Here is a 17,764-nt window from a genome sequence, read left to right as displayed (position 1 = left end):
TATTTTCAACTCCGGTGAAACCCCAGGCTGATGCTCGAGGAAGTGTTGACGCTGATTTTGTTGAACACCCGATTGGGAATGTTGTGAGCACTCCGAATCTGGAACTTGTTGCTAAGCCCGCCTCCATGTTGAAAACTCCTGCTTTTATTGGGCCGAGTGGCAATACGAAAGAAGATTGAGATGAGATGTTAAGGCTCATCAAAAGAAGCAAGTACAATGTTGTAGACCAGCTTCTACAAAAGCCATCTAAAATATTTGTGTTATTACTACTATTGAATTCAGAACCACACCGAGAGGCTCTGCAGAAGGTGTTAGATGTGGCGTACGTAGATCACGATGTCACGCTAGAACAGTTTGATAGCATTGTGCAAATATCACCGCTTGTAACAATTTGAGTTTTTGTGACTCAGATCTCCCCGAGGAGGGAAGAGACCACAACTTGGCATTACATATATCTATGAGCTGCAAAGATGATGCCATATCCAATGTGTTGGTGGAGACTAGGTCATCGTTGAATGTATTGCCGAAGACCACTCTCGCGAAATTGTCATATTAGGGGCCTCCCATGAGGCAGAGTGGAGTAGTTGTGAAGGCTTTCGATGGGTCTCGCAAAACTGTGATTGGTGAGGTTGATCTCCCAGTCAAAATCGGACCAAGTGATTTCCAGATTACCTTCTAGGTTAAGGACATTCACTCATCGTATAGTTGTCTCCTAGGCAGACCATGGATTCATGAGGCAGGCGCTGTGACATCCACCTTACACCAGAAACTGAAATTTTTAAAGAACAGGAAGCTGGTGGTGGTAGGGGGAGAAAAGGCTCTTCTAGTAAGCCATTTGTCTTCCTTCTCATACATAGATGCTGAGGATGAAGTTGGAACTCCGTTCCAAGCTTTATCTATTGCTGAGCCTGTTGAGAAGAAAACTCCTTCATTTGCTTCCTACAAAGATGCGAAGTTGGCCATTGAGCATGGTGTAACTGCTGGATTGGGGCAGATGATCAAGTTAGAAGACAACAAGTCCCGGGCTGGCATAGGCTATTCTTATGGGGTCTTCAACAAGCAAGGTTTGTTCAAGAGTGGAGGTTTCATCCACACTGGTCAGGATGAATAGGTTGCTGCCATTTTGGTAGAGGACGAAGAGGATTCTGGCAATTTCATTATCCCTGAGGGATCTGCAATAATTGGGTCGTTGTGGATATTCCAACAGTTATCCATAAGTCAAAGTAATGTTCATTATGTTTGAAAATCCTTCTCCCATGCCAAAAGGAGAAGTGATGACATTGTTGGCGCATAAATGCAATGATACTTTCATTCAGTAAATTCATGTTAAATGTTTGTTTTTCCAATTATTTCCCCTTTTCGCTTTGTTGCATGAAATTGGTGATCACATAAAACCCTAAAAAGATAAAATAAAAACAATCTTTTCATCTGCATAATGATTTGCTTTGCTTGAATTCTAAAAGCTTTTTATATCCAAAATCATTATGCAGGTTGATCAAACCCATTGAACATAATGATCCAACACCATCTCCCAATTTTGAATTCCCTGTATTTGAGGCGGAAGAAGATGATGTTGAAGAGATTCCTGACGAGATTACCCGTCTACTTGAGCATGAAGAGAAGATCATTCAGCCGCATCTTGAGAATCTGGAAACACTCAACTTGGGGTCTGAAGATTCTGTGCGAGAAGTAAAGATTGGGGCACTCCTGGAAGAGTCTGTTAAAAAGGGGTTGATTGATTTGCTACGATAATATGTTGACGTCTTTTCCTGGTCATATGAAGACATGCCGGGTCTAGATACTGATATTGTGCAACATTTGCTACCTTTGAAGCCTGAGTGCATGCTTGTGAAGAAGAAGCGTAGAAGAACTCATCCCGATATGGCAGTGAAAATCAAAGAGGAAGTTCATAAGCAAATTGATGCGGGGTTTCTGGTGACTTCTACGTATCTTCAGTGGGTGGCCAATATTGTGCCCGTGCCTAAGAAATATGGAAAAGGCCGGATGTGTGTGGACTATAGAGACTTGAATAAAGCTAGTCCGAAAGATGATTTTCCATTACCACATATTGATATGTTGGTAGATAATACAGCTAAATTCAAATTCTTCTCATTTATGGATGGATTTTCCGAATATAATCAGGTTAAAATGGCACCCGAGGATATGGAGAAGACAACATTCATCACACCTTGGGGAACATTCTGTTATCGAGTGATGCCCTTCGGTTCGAAGAACCCCGGGGCCACGTATCAACGAGCTATGACTACCTTGTTTCATGATATGATGCATAAGGAGAACGAGGTACATGTTGATGACATGATTGCTAAGTCGAGAACGGAAGTTGAACATGTAGAACACCTGTTAAAACTTTTTCAGTGTTTGAGGAAGTACAAGCTTCGTCTGAATCCCAACAAGTGTACATTTGGAGTCCGTTCCAGCAAGCTATTGGGCTTTGTCGTTAGTGAAAGAGGCATTGAGGTTGATCCTGCCAAGGTCAAAGCGATACAAGAGATGCCTGCGCCCAAAATTGAGAAGCAAGTCCGAGGTTTTCTTGGCCGCTTGAATTACATTTCCAGATTGATATCCCACATGACTGCCACATGTGCGCCGATATTCAAGCTCCTCCGGAAAGATCAATCCCATGATTGGACCGAGGATTTCCAGAAAGCTTTTGACAGTATTAAAGAGTATTTGTCTGAGCCTCTGATCCTGTCTCCGCCAGTGTAAGGGAGACCGTTGATTATGTATCTAACAGTTCTTGAAGACTCGATGGGTTGTGTCCTTGGTCAGCAGGACGAATCAGGAAGGAAAGAGTATGCCATCTATTATCTAAGTAAGGAGTTTACTGATTGTGAGTCTCGATACTCAATGCTCGAGAAAACATGTTGTTCTTTGGCTTGGGCAGCTAAGCGCTTACGTCAGTATATGTTAAATCATACGACTTGGTTGATATCCAGAATGGATCCAATCAAGTATATCTTCGAGAAGCCTGCTTTAACTAGGAGGATGCCCATTGGCAGATGTTGTTATCTGAGTATGATATTGAGTATCGAGCTCAGAAGGCTATTAAGGGTAGTATCTTGGCTGACCATTTGGCACATCAGCCGATTGAGGATTATCAGTTCGTTCAGTATGACTTCCCAGATGAGGAGATTCTGTATTTGAAAACGAAAGATTGTGATGAGCCTACGCTCGATGAAGGGCCAGAGCCTGATTCTAGATGGAGTATGGTATTTGATGGTGCTGTAAATCAATATGGAAATGGTATTGGGGCAGTGATTATTACTCCTCAGGGCACACATTTTCCTTTTACAGCAAGGCTAACTTTCAAATGCACGAATAACATGGCTGAGTATGAAGCTTGTATTATGGGATTGGAGGAATGCATTGATCTTAGGATCAAACACCTCGATGTTTATGGTGATTCGACCCTCGTTATTAATCAGATTAAGGGTGAATGGGAAACGAATCAGCCTGGCCTCATTCCATATAGGGATTACGCGAGGAGGATTTCAACATTCTTTATTGAGGTGGACTTCCATCATATTCCTCGAGATGAGAATCGGATGTCAGATGCTCTTGCTACACTTTCTTCAATGATGGTGGTAAGACTTTGGAATGAAGTTCCCAATATCACTGTGATGCGCTTGGACAGACCAGCTCATGTATTTGCAGTAGAAGAAGTAAAAGATGATAAGCCATGGTACTATGACATCAAGTGTTTCCTTCAGAGCCAGATTTACCCGACTGGGGCATCTGTGAAAGATAAGAAGACTCTGAGGAGATTATCAGGAAGTTTCTACCTCAATGACGATGTGCTTTATAAGAGAAATTTTGACATGGTGCTGCTTAGATGCGTGGATAGACACGAAGCAGACCTGTTAATGACTAAGGTCCATGAGGGTTCATTTGGTACTCATTCCAATGGACATGCCATGGCTAGAAAGATGTTTAGAGCAGGCTACTATTGGCTGACAATGGAGTTTGACTACTGCAAATACGTGAAGAGATGCCATAAGTGTCAGATTTATGCAGATAAGATTCACATTCCTCCGACACTTTTGAATGTGATTTCATCACCATGGCCTTTCTCTATTTGGGGAATCGACATGATTGGTATGATAGAGCCGAAAGCGTCCAATGGACACAGATTCATTCTCGTAGCAATTGATTACTTCACTAAGTGGGTTGAAGCGGCATCATACGCAAATGTGACCAGGCAGGTGGTTGTGAAGTTTATCAAGAATACACTCATATGTCGATATGGTGTGCCAGATAAGATCATTACTGATAATGGATCTAACTTGAACAACAAAATGATGAAAGAGCTGTGCAGTGAATTCAAGATTGCACATCATAATTCCTCTCCTTACAGACCCAAGATGAATGGGGTTGTTGAAGTTGCTAAAAAGAATATCAAGAAAATTATACAGAAGATGGTGGTCACGTATAAAGATTGGCATGAGATGCTGCCATTTGCTTTACATGGATATCGTACATCTGTCCGCACTTCAACAGGAGCAACCCCTTTCTCTCTCGTTTACGGCATGGAGGTTGTGCTCCCAGTAGAGGTAGAGATCCCATCAATGAGAGTTTTGATTGAAGCCGAGTTGACTGATGCTGAATGGGTTCAGAGTCGTTATGACCAATTGAATTTGATTGAAGAAAAGAGATTGACTGCCACGTGCCACGGTTAGTTATATCAGCAAAGGATGAAGGAAGCCTTTGATAAGAAAGTCAAGCCTCGTGTGTTTCGAGAAGGCGACCTTGTGCTCAAGAAATTCTTGTCTTTCGCGCCCGATTCTAGGGGCAAGTGGACTTCAACCTATGAAGGTCCATATGTTGTTAAGAGAGCCTTTTCAGGCGGTGCATTGATACTCTCAACTATGGATGGGGAGGATTTCACTCGTCCTGTGAATTCAGATGCAGTCAAGAAATACTTCACCTAAAAATAAAAATAGAACAGCTCGCTAAGTTGAAAACCCGAAAGGGAGACTTAGGCAAAAATGAGCGTCTCTGTGGATCGAAAACTTGAAAGGGCGATCCAGGCAAAAGTTAGAGACATAAAAAGTGAATGTATATATCCCGCTAGATTGAGTACCTCACCCTGGGGCAATCTAGGCAAAATAATAGGGATTTGGCAAGTAACTGCATCCTGGCAAGACTTTGTTCTACGACTGCCATCCGTCAAAGATTCTCACTCATTCATGATCAACCAAAGTTTCAAATACATCGGATTCAGAATTGGTGGAGAAATGGTCATTATGTTCAATGTAGCCCTTTTCCAATATATATCACCAATTTCAAATTTCTAAAGATCTATGGAGTCTTGTCATCTGCAGACTACCATTCCATCAAATAAATTTGAGCCTTTATCCAATTATTTGCATTCTCATTTGTTTCTATTTCAACAAATGTTTTGAATGTTTTAATTGAAAAAAATATCATTGTTTTAATCAAATCGTTCATAATTTGTTTTTAAACACGGTGAATATTCACAATGACAAAGGGATACTGGGGATGTCTTCAGTGCTCTCCCAAGGACTGTAAGATTCTCGACAGGGTAAGACATTTTGTTCATGTTCCTGGCATGCTTGTGTCCTCTTCCTCCGAGACCTCTTATGGTTCTTTCTCTCAAGCAGAGTGTTGGATAAAATTATTCATCTCTTCTTCCTCAGCAGAAGTGATCTCATTGGTAGGACAACATTTGATGACCCTTGGAAGCTTCTGGTTTATGGTTGTTCCCCCCTAGAGATCCATCCTCCTCTTGGATAACTTCCCCAGTAGAGCTGCTTCTACATCGGCGCTCATCTGTGTAACGAATTTGCCCCAGTTGGAATGATGGATGCTCATTCCCCTGCAGAGATCTCTGTGGTCCTGGCTTTCTCTCTCGAGATGTAGTACCAGATGTCTTATTCTTTGGACATGTTTGTGTTAGAAGTGTCTGTTTGTCAGCATTCATCATACATAAACCATGCATATACGCACAGTGATAAGATTTTAGTATTCATGTTGCATTTTTTGCCATATACCTTTGATTAATATCTCCTGCTAATTGGTAATACATTTCCCCAAGAAGATGTCGGTGCCTGATCTCCCCATATAGAGCCAGCCCCATAAGCAGAAAGTGTTTACCCCTTCTTTCCATATTCTCCACTGAGTTATGTCCTCGTGGATAATGGTTGTTTATGCTTCCTCCCAACACATATATTGGGATGGAATTCCCCATTGAGCTATATCCTCATAGGGACAAGTCTTGATTCAGCGTGCCTCTCTAGTTTGACCTTAGATTGGCTTCTTGCACCTGTTCCCTGCACTCCCCTATGGTATAGATGAATAGTTGCTCAGTAACCAGTAATTATCCATCTTTTCCCCAGTGGAGTTTGTGGTCTTCTACCCTTATACCGGTAGTTGTAAATCCTATTTTCATCCCCTTGCAGAGTTAACCTTTGTTCATCCTAATCGATGACGGTTACTTCTCCGTGGTTTTCTATCCAGTATTCGATAGATATAATCCCCTCCTTGACGGTTATCATTATCCAATATTCGGTATTGATATTCCGTCACCCCTTTCCCTTTTGAGCATATCTCCCAATAACCGGTGATATATCTCTTGATAATTGCTCTGATAAAGCAATTTATCCCCAGCGAGTCATTTCTCATTTACCCTTGTTGATAATGATTGTTTCTCCCCTAGATTGGTCATCATTGTATACCTAGTATTCGATATCTCGGTGTCCTCTCCCTTCGGTCGATCTATCCTATATTAACCCAGTAACAGCTTGCGGATAATCTTCCATGCGACTATGTTATATACATTCTGACGGTAATAGATAATCTATCTCATGCACTCGTTGGACGAAGCCTTTTGTTCTTCCCCAGTCGAGTAAGATTCGTATCCCTTTTTTTGAATCGAATGTCCATCCTATAATCGAGTTTTGCTTTTAGCCCTCTTTTGGATGATGAGTGTCTTGGGAATATTCCCCAATTCACGCTTTGGTTGGTCACCTATTATATGCACAGTAACCGGTATCCCTGGTGTTCCTTCCTCCCTGCTCCATATTATGACTTTTTGTCCCCTTGCGGAGTCAGATTTTCCTGAGTTGAGGTATACCTTTTTAGGTCTTCCTCAGATGATTTTGGATGTTTGATATCTCTCACCCTTATATCGGTCTTAGATATTCATTCTTCCTGAGCATGTTGTCTTCTCACCCTTATACCGGTGTTCAGATCACATGTCTCGTTGAGCTTATTACCCAGTAACCGGTAATACCTCATCCTGTTGCTTCCCCAGAGGAGTTTTGTTTGGGTTTTCCCCAACGAAGTCCCTTAGTGGATTCTCCCAGCCAGAGTTTGGATTTTTATCCGGAGTATCCATTATGAATAACTTTTGTTGTATTGGCATATTCCCCAATACATGTGCCTTTGAGTCAGCCCGAGTCTTTCCATTGATTTCTGCTCCCCAAGTTTCAAGTCGTGACCTGCTCACGCATTTTATTCCTTTTCTTATCCCCATAAGAGTCCCCAGAGTCTCTGTCCCGTTGAGCGTACTACTCAGATGGATTGTCAATTCCTCCTGATCTTCTCCTTTGTGGACACATATCCTCACAGAGTGTTACCTTTTGCATACATACATTTGCATCATGAGGTCTCTTAGGGACCAAAATTCGTCTCTCTGTTATTATTTAAGCCTATTCTACCTCGTCGAGACGAAGATTTTAACCTTCACTTCTCCAGCTAGAATGACCTTAAATAGGGGCATCTGTAAGACCCCAATTTTGTCCCTAAGATCCCCCATGGCATCATAACATTGCATTTGCAAAGCCTCAAGGATCATAAGCATCTTGGTTCCCCTTGCCTTTGGGTGGGACCTCTTGTGAGTGGTTTGAGATCACCAAGTATGCTTGAATTGTATATTATTGCTTTTCTCATCTTTATTCACTAACCAAAAGCATAAAAATATGTCACTAACATCTTTTGTTTGTAGCTTGAGCAATCACAAGGTCCCAAAGCTCCTAGGACATCCTTTGTGCAAAGATATGGCCAAGAGAAGATGAAGGCAAGCATGGCAATGGTTCCAAAATCTCTTACCCATCAAATATGCCTCCCAAGTATCTCAATTCATCATTTTGATCAAAGCAAGTCAAAGGGTTGAGGTTTGTTCCTCAAGGAAACCCTAATTCATCTAATCACCCACAATGCCTTGCTAATGAAGCAACCTCAGCCCATGGTCAAATACAATCAAGGGAAGTTCTTAAACACGTCATTTCATGCATATTTGAACTTATTTGAGTGTCCTCAATCATGAATTCATCAAGATATGAGTTGTGGACTTGAGAAGTTGATCAGTCAATTCATTTGACTATTTTGAAATGCACTGAGACCTAACTATTTATGTGTTGGTCAAATGGAGATGATCCCAAAAGTAAAAATGTTCTTAAGGACAATATGAACAACTTTCATGTTCATCAAAAATTGAGTTAAAGCTTGTAAGGTCATCTCCCATTCCAAGACACTATAGGTCATTTTGACTGAAACCCTAATTTTGGGTCAACTTCCCAAGAACATAACTCATTCATGTTTTATGATTTTGAGGTGGGATCAAATGCATTGGAAAGCTTAAGATGTATACTTCAAATGTAATGTTGAACAAAATTTCAAAATCTCAAAAGAAATACATGTGATAATGCAAAACATTATAGGTCACTTTGGACCAAATGCATTGAAAGGCAAAAAAGTCCAAATTTAAGTCCCCATAACTCCTTCATAAAAAATCCAAATGATGCAAACGTTAAGTCCATTTTGATTGTCTTGTAAATACCTACAACTTTGATGTTGGAAGTTTTTCAATTTAAGGCTTGCATCTTCAAAACAGAAGGGATTGAAGTTGGAACAATTTGGCAAAATTCTCAAAGGCATGTTTTGCACTATGAACTTCATGGCCTATTTTCGTAAATTTCCACACTCCAAATGAGTTTTGGTCCAACATAACACTTGTTCCTTATCTCAAGACCTTTCCAACCATTACACACATTCCTATGTCTCAATTTTCTAAGTGGCATTTTCGAAGAGGAGAAGTTTTAAGCTCAATTATGCATAACATGTTAGAATTCCATGCACAAGCTTATGCATTGCCAACTACACGTCCATTTCAAGTTGTTTGGTCATCAGCATGCAAATTCAATTGAGTTTGGGCCTTCTACATGATCATGCAAGCCCATGCAAGGGAAATCCACTTGCCATGCACACGAGGAAACTCACTTGCTCAGCCAATTCCAGCTATAAATAGAGGTCCATACCTCCATCAAATCTCAACCTAAAGGCGCCTGATATGCTGCACAATTGAGTCCCTAGCCATACCTAAAGGAACTAGTTCACATTTCTTCAAAATTTCAGATCTAAAATTCAACTGAATTTGGTTGAATCTTTAGATCTAAAGTTCCTAAACCTTCATCATCCAGTCCATAGAAGTTCTGTTTAGCAAGAGGAAGCAAGGATAGTGACTCAAAGCTCCACAGTTCAAAGGTTTTCATCAATGGGTTTTTTCTTCGAAACTCCTTAATCTTTGATCTATTTGCCTGGCTATTGTGTTGTCTGAAGTCCTCTCTTTAGAGGCATCATTGTTGTATGCTCAATTTTCAAAATCAAGCAAGTTCATGATGAACACCATCAAGTTTCAACCTCTGATTTCTCTCACTATGGAGATCTAGAGTAGAAATAGATGGCACAGGGGTGATGTACATCACCCCAGCTTTAATTTGGTATCTGGATCGTGAGTTTTGGTTGAGTTTGGAGGACCTGCAACTCTGGCCGGAGTTTGAGTGCTCGCCGGAGAAGACTGTGGCGCTGGCCACCGTCCACCATGCCAAATTGAATCTAGCCCATTGGATGCATCTCCCATGTTTTAATCTCAGCCATGAGCGCGCATCTCACATCCGTCTGATCAGCCACGTCAATTAATGAGGCTTGATCAAACGCCTGTGGTTTTTTCTGATTTTCTAACTTCTGTTTTAATTTCTTTTATTCCATTTATTTTCAAAATTTCATAACTTCTTCATGTTAATTTCAAATAATATGGGACCAATTTCATTTTTCTCCATTTAAATTGTAGTTTCTTAAATGATTTTTAATATTTTTTATCTTGTCATTTGATATTTTTTTATGAATTTTCTCATTTCTGGTTATTTTTAATTCATTTTAAATAGTTTTTAATATTCAAAAAATACAAAAATATGTTCTCAATCTATTTGAATGATGATGGATCTATGAAAAATATTCTCATCGATTTATTAATTGATTTGAGATTTATTTGAGATTTTAGTTCAATTAGGTTATTTTTATTCATTTTTAATTGATAAAAAATAGTTTCTGACTTTTAAAAATGCTGAAATTTTTTGTCAAACTTTGTTTGACCTTGTTGAACTTGGGATAAATCACATGGACCTTTCAAGGTTGATTTGAAGTGATTTTGAAGTTTGACCTTTCTTTAATATTTTAATTCAAGTTTATTTTCAAATATTAAAAATGTCAAAAATATTTTGTTCATTTCTTGACTTCCAATGTTCATCTCACTTCTGTTTTTGATTGTTTGACCATGATCCTCAATGTCATTGGTCAACACTTGTTGATTGGTACATGCTATTTCATTTAATGCACTTATTTCTTTTCATTATCCATCTTCTTCTTCTTCTTTTCTTTTTGATCAATGAGTTGAAGGTTGATAAGTTAGCATTGATTGGGGAGACTTAATCTTCTTTGATTCAAATCTAATTCATCTTGGTCAACTGATCAAGTGAATGGCTTTGCATTAAGGATAGGTTGTTTCCTAAACCATGCAAAGGACTTAAACCAATACAAGATCAATTCTCTTTTTTTTTTCTTTTGGCATGGCAAGTTATTGGAATTTGGTTCACTAATCAAGACTTCTAACTTGTGTTGTTGCCTACATTATTATTGACCGGTCTCAGATAGTTGTGACTTCTACATAAGTCCAATTACGATTGCTTAACATAGCGCTAAATTTGCCTTATGGCATACTAACTACTAACATTAACCATTGACTATTAACATTTAATTCTTGCTCTTTACTTTTATGCAATTTACCATTATTGTACATATTATTCATTTGCTTTTGCTCTTTCCTCACTTGAGCAAATGTTTATGTTAATGCCATTTGCCTTTTGCTCACTTGAGCACATAATTGTGTATATACTATTGTGCTTGTGTTTTGTTTTGATTGTTGTGGACCAAATGCAAAAAATGGACAAATGGACTTAGACTTTAGGACTTCCCCTATGAAAATTTGGAGTCAAAGAGCAACTAGGCATTGAGCCTTTGGAGTGCTATAAAAGTCAAAGAGCAACTAGGCATTGGGCCTTTAGAATGCCTAATATTGAAGATGACCTTGAAAGGACCAACTTCTAAACTCCTCTTGTCCATGTTTTAATCTCAGCCATGAGCGCGCATCTCACATCCGTCTGATCAGCCACGTCAATTAATGAGGCTTGATCAAACGCCTGTGGTTTTTTCTGATTTTCTAATTTCTGTTTTAATTTCTTTTATTCCATTTATTTTCAAAATTTCATAACTTCTTCATGTTAATTCCAAATAATATGGGACCAATTTCATTTTTCTCCATTTAAATTGTATTTTCTAAAATGATTTTTAATATTTTTTATCTTGTCATTTGATATTTTTTATGAATTTTCTCTTTTCTGGTTATTTTTAATTCATTTTAAATAGTTTTTAATATTCAAAAAAAACAAAAATATTTTCCCAATCTATTTGAATGATGATGGATCTATGAAAAATATTCTCATCGTTTTATTAATTGATTTGAGATTTATTTGAGATTTTAGTTCAATTAGGTTATTTTTATTCATTTTTAATTGATTAAAAATAGTTTCTGACTTTTAAAAATGCCGAAATTTTTTGTCAAACTTTGTTTGACCTTGTTGAACTTGGGATAAATCACATGGATCTTTCAAGATTGATTTGAAGTGATTTTGAAGTTTGACCTTTCTTTAATATTTTAATTCAAGTTTATTTTCAAATATTAAAAATGTCAAAAATATTTTGTTCATTTCTTGACTTCCAATCTTCATCTCACTTCTGTTTTTGATTGTTTGACCATGATCCTCAATGTCATTGGTCAACACTTGTTGATTGGTACATGCTATTTCATTTAATGCACTTATTTCTTTTCATTATCCATCTTCTTCTTCTTCTTCTTCTTCTTCTACTTCTTCTTCTTTTTTCTTTTTGATCAATGAGTTGAAGGTTGATAAGTTTAGCATTGATTGGGGAGACTTAGTCTTCTTTGATTCAAATCTAATTCATCTTGGTCAACTGATCAAGTGAATGGCTTTGCATTAAGGATAGGTTGTTTCCTAAACCATGCAAAGGACTTAAACCAATACAAGATCAATTCTCTTTTTTTTTTCTTTTGGCATGGCAAGTTATTGGAATTTGGTTCACTAATCAAGACTTCTAACTTGTGTTGTTGCCTACATTATTATTGACCGGTCTCAGATAGTTGTGACTTCTAAATAAGTCCAATTACGATTGCTTAACATAGCGCTAAATTTGCCTTATGGCATACTAACTACTAACATTAACCATTGACTATTAACATTTAATTCTTGCTCTTTACTTTTATGCAATTTACCATTATTGTACATATTATTCATTTGCTTTTGCTCTTTCCTCACTTGAGCAAATGTTTATGTTAATGCCATTTGCCTTTTGCTCACTTGAGCACATAATTGTGTATATACAATTGTGCTTGTGTTTTGTTTTGATTGTTGTGGACCAAATGCAAAAAATGGACAAATGGACTTAGACTTTAGGACTTCCCCTATGAAAATTTGGAGTCAAAGAGCAACTAGGCATTGAGCCTTTGGAGTGCTATAAAAGTCAAAGAGCAACTAGGCATTGGGCCTTTAGAATGCTTAATATTGAAGATGACCTTGAAAGGACCAACTTCTAAACTCCTCTTGTCCATGTTTTAATCTCAGCCATGAGCGCGCATCTCACATCCGTCTGATCAGCCACGTCAATTAATGAGGCTTGATCAAACGCCTGTGGTTTTTTCTGATTTTCTAATTTCTGTTTTAATTTCTTTTATTCCATTTATTTTCAAAATTTCATAACTTCTTCATGTTAATTCCAAAAAATATGGGACCAATTTCATTTTTCTCCATTTAAATTGTAGTTTCTAAAATGATTTTTAATATTTTTTATCTTGTCATTTGATATTTTTTATGAATTTTCTCTTTTCTGGTTATTTTTAATTTATTTTAAATAGTTTTTAATATTCAAAAAATACAAAAATATTTTCTCAATATATTTGAATGATGATGGATCTATGAAAAATATTCTCATCGATTTATTAATTGATTTGAGCTTTATTTGAGATTTTAGTTTAATTAGGTTATTTTTATTCATTTTTAATTGATAAAAAATAGTTTCTGACTTTTAAAAATGCTAAAAAAATTTGTCAAACTTTGTTTGACCTTGTTGAACTTGGGATAAATCTCATGGACCTTTCAAGGTTGATTTGAAGTGATTTTGAAGTTTGACCTTTCTTTAATATTTTAATTCAAGTTTATTTTCAAATATTAAAAATGTCAAAAATATTTTGTTCATTTCTTGACTTCCAATCTTCATCTCACTTCTGTTTTTGATTGTTTGACCATGATCCTCAATGTCATTGGTCAACACTTGTTGATTGGTACATGCTATTTCATTTAATGCACTTATTTCTTTTCATTATCCATCTTCTTCTTCTTCTTCTTCTTCTTCTTCTTCTTCTTCTTTTCTTTTTGATCAATGAGTTGAAGGTTGATAAGTTAGCATTGATTGGGGAGACTTAATCTTCTTTGATTCAAATTTAATTCATCTTGGTCAACTGATCAAGTGAATGGCTTTGCATTAAGGATAGGTTGTTTCCTAAACCATGCAAAGGACTTAAACCAATACAAGATCAATTCTATTTTTTTTTTCTTTTGGCATGGCAAGTTATTGGAATTTGGTACACTAATCAAGACTTCTAACTTGTGTTGTTGCCTACATTATTATTGACCGGTCTCAGATAGTTGTGACTTCTACATAAGTCCAATTACGATTGCTTAACATAGCGCTAAATTTGCCTTATGGCATACTAACTACTAACATTAACCATTGACTATTAACATTTATTCTTGCTCTTTACTTTTATGCAACTTACCATTTTTGTACATATTATTCATTTGCTTTTGCTCTTTCCTCACTTGAGCAAATGTTTATGTTAATGCCATTTGCCTTTTGCTCACTTGAGCACATAATTGTGTATATACTATTGTGCTTGTGTTTTGTTTTGATTGTTGTGGACCAAATGCAAAAAATGGACAAATGGACTTAGACTTTAGGACTTCCCCTATGAAAATTTGGAGTCAAAGAGCAACTAGGCATTGAGCCTTTGGAGTGCTATAATAGTCAAAGAGCAACTAGGCATTGGGCCTTTAGAATGCTTAATATTGAAGATGACCTTGAAAGGACCAACTTCTAAACTCCTCTTGTCCATGTTTTAATCTCAGCCATGAGCGCGCATCTCACATCCGTATGATCAGCCACGTCAATTAATGAGGCTTGATCAAACGCCTGTGGTTTTTTCTGATTTTCTAATTTCTGTTTTAATTTCTTTTATTCCATTTATTTTCAAAATTTCATAACTTCTTCATGTTAATTCCAAAAAATATGGGACCAATTTCATTTTTCTCCATTTAAATTGTAGTTTCTAAAATGATTTTTAATATTTTTTATCTTGTCATTTGATATTTTTTATGAATTTTCTCTTTTCTGGTTATTTTTAATTTATTTTAAATAGTTTTTAATATTCAAAAAATACAAAAATATTTTCTCAATCTATTTGAATGGTGATGGATCTATGAAAAATATTCTCATCGATTTATTAATTGATTTGAGCTTTATTTGAGATTTTAGTTTAATTAGGTTATTTTTATTCATTTTTAATTGATAAAAAATAGTTTCTGACTTTTAAAAATGCTGAAATTTTTTGTCAAACTTTGTTTGACCTTGTTGAACTTGGGATAAATCACATGGACCTTTCAAGGTTGATTTGAAGTGATTTTGAAGTTTGACCTTTCTTTAATATTTTAATTCAAGTTTATTTTCAAATATTAAAAATGTCAAAAATATTTTGTTCATTTCTTGACTTCCAATCTTCATCTCACTTCTGTTTTTGATTGTTTGACCATGATCCTCAATGTCATTGGTCAACACTTGTTGATTGGTACATGCTATTTCATTTAATGCACTTATTTCTTTTCATTATCCATCTTCTTCTTCTTCTTCTTCTTCTTCTTTTTGATCAATGAGTTGAAGGTTGATAAGTTAGCATTGATTGGGGAGACTTAATCTTCTTTGATTCAAATCTAATTCATCTTGGTCAACTAATCAAGTGAATGGCTTTGCATTAAGGATAGGTTGTTTCCTAAACCATGCAAAGGACTTAAACCAATACAAGATCAATTCTCTTTTTTTTTCTTTTGGCATGGCAAGTTATTGGAATTTGGTTCACTAATCAAGACTTCTAACTTGTGTTGTTGCCTACATTATTATTGACCGGTCTCAGATAGTTGTGACTTCTACATAACTCCAATTACGATTTCTTAACTTAGCGCTAAATTTGCCTTATGGCATACTAACTACTAACATTAACCATTGACTATTAACATTTAATTCTTGCTCTTTAATTTTATGCAATTTACCATTATTGTACATATTATTCATTTGCTTTTGCTCTTTGCTCACTTGAGCAAATGTTTATGTTAATGCCGTTTGCCTTTTGCTCACTTGAGCATATAATTGTGTATATACTATTGTGCTTGTGTTTTGTTTTGATTGTTGTGGACCAAATGCAAAAAATGGACAAATGGACTTAGACTTTAGGACTTCCCCTATGAAAATTTGGAGTCAAAGAGCAACTAGGCATTGGGCCTTTGGAGTGCTATAAAAGTCAAAGAGCAACTAGGCATTGGGCCTTTAGAATGCTTAATATTGAAGATGACCTTGAAAGGACCAACTTCTAAACTCCACTTGTCCATTCCTCATTTGTTTTTTATAGAACTTTTTTATGTGTGTGTTTTGTGCTAGGGATTCCAACATTGAGCCAAATTGAGGAACTATTACCATGAGCTTCCAAGAGAGAGAGATCCAAGATGCATTAAGGGGCTTTCCAAGGGTTCATTTGATTGTTGATTGCTTGAGTTTATGCTTATGTGATTGCTTATTCCAAAGGATGGGAGCTACTTGGATCATCAATATGATCTCAAGAGAGGAACTCCATTGTGGTCTTATTCTTTATCCCTCACCTCCTGTATGATTAGGACTTTAGCCATTCTTCTTCTTCCCTCCACTCTAACCCAAGCCAAAACTTTTGTGCAAACATTTAACACTTGTTTTCAACATTAGAAACCTAAGCATTATGCTTTTGATTTTCAAACTTTATTTTCTTAATACTTATTTTGAATTGAACTTCTAAGTCAACTTTGACCATTTTGTACATACTTTTCATTGGTAAATATAACCCATTCAAATGTCCTTTTTGTGGTTTCAATGGCCACTTTCTTAATCAAATTTTTTCACAACCTTTAGCTATTAGGTTTGAGTTATCCTTGAGGTAGATGTAATGCTCACTTATATCCTTAGTGATGGACAATGAGTCTTCCATGCTTATTATAGGGTTAACCCCTCACTAGCATGTTGAAGTTATCCTCACATGGTGGATTTGTGGTTTTAGGTTGAGTTTTCTCGCTTGGATAACAAAAGACCTTAAGGATTTTGGACCAATCAATTCACCAACTTGTTTTGAGATTTTTACCCCGAACTACGAGGTTTTGATCCTAATCTTTTTTAAACATGGTACGTAGGCAATGGGTTTATCCATCCAAACACAAAAATGTAAATAACTTGTACATTCTCTTCTCATCTCTTCAATCATGTTTGCACAAACAAATTTTCACAAAATAACAACCTTATAACAAGTATGAAAAGGGCTCCCTACGAATACCTAGGATATTTTGGGTGCCTAACACCTTCCCATTGCATAACCAACCCCCTTACCCAGATCTCTGACTTTTTTTACTAGTTTTTGATTCGATAAAACTTTTAGGTTTTTGTTCGCTTTCTAACCATTCCTTTGGATAAATAGAAGTGCGGTGGTGACTCGACTTGTATGATTTACCTTAGATTTAGTCAATATCTCTAATGGTAACGAATACCCCGCTACAGGTTTTCAACTTAGCGAGCTATTCTATTTTTATTTTTAGCCGAAGTATTTCTTGACTGCATTTGAATTCACAAGACGAGTGAAATTCTCCTCATCCATAGTTGTAAGCAACGAAGCACCGCCTGAAAAGGCTCTCTTAACAACATATGGACCTTCATAGTTTGGAGTCCACTTGCCCCTAGAATCAGGCATGAAAGATAAGACTTTCTTGAGCACGAGGTCACCTTCTCGGAACACACGAGGCTTGACCTTTTTATCAAAGGCTTTATTCATCCTCTGTTGATATAACTGACCATGGCGCATGGCAGTTAATCTCTTCTCTTCAATCAAGTTCAACTGGTTATAACGACTCTGAACCCATTCAGCCTCAGTCAAATTGGCTTCCATCAAGACTCTCATTGATGGGATCTCAACCTCCACGGGGAGAACAACCTCCATGCCATATACAAGAGAGAAAGGGGTTGCCCCTGTTGA

Source organism: Lathyrus oleraceus, chromosome 2 (assembly GCF_024323335.1).
Source record: "Lathyrus oleraceus cultivar Zhongwan6 chromosome 2, CAAS_Psat_ZW6_1.0, whole genome shotgun sequence".
NCBI classification, from domain to species: domain Eukaryota; kingdom Viridiplantae; phylum Streptophyta; class Magnoliopsida; order Fabales; family Fabaceae; genus Lathyrus; species Lathyrus oleraceus.
This window is presented reverse-complemented; position numbering follows the sequence as displayed.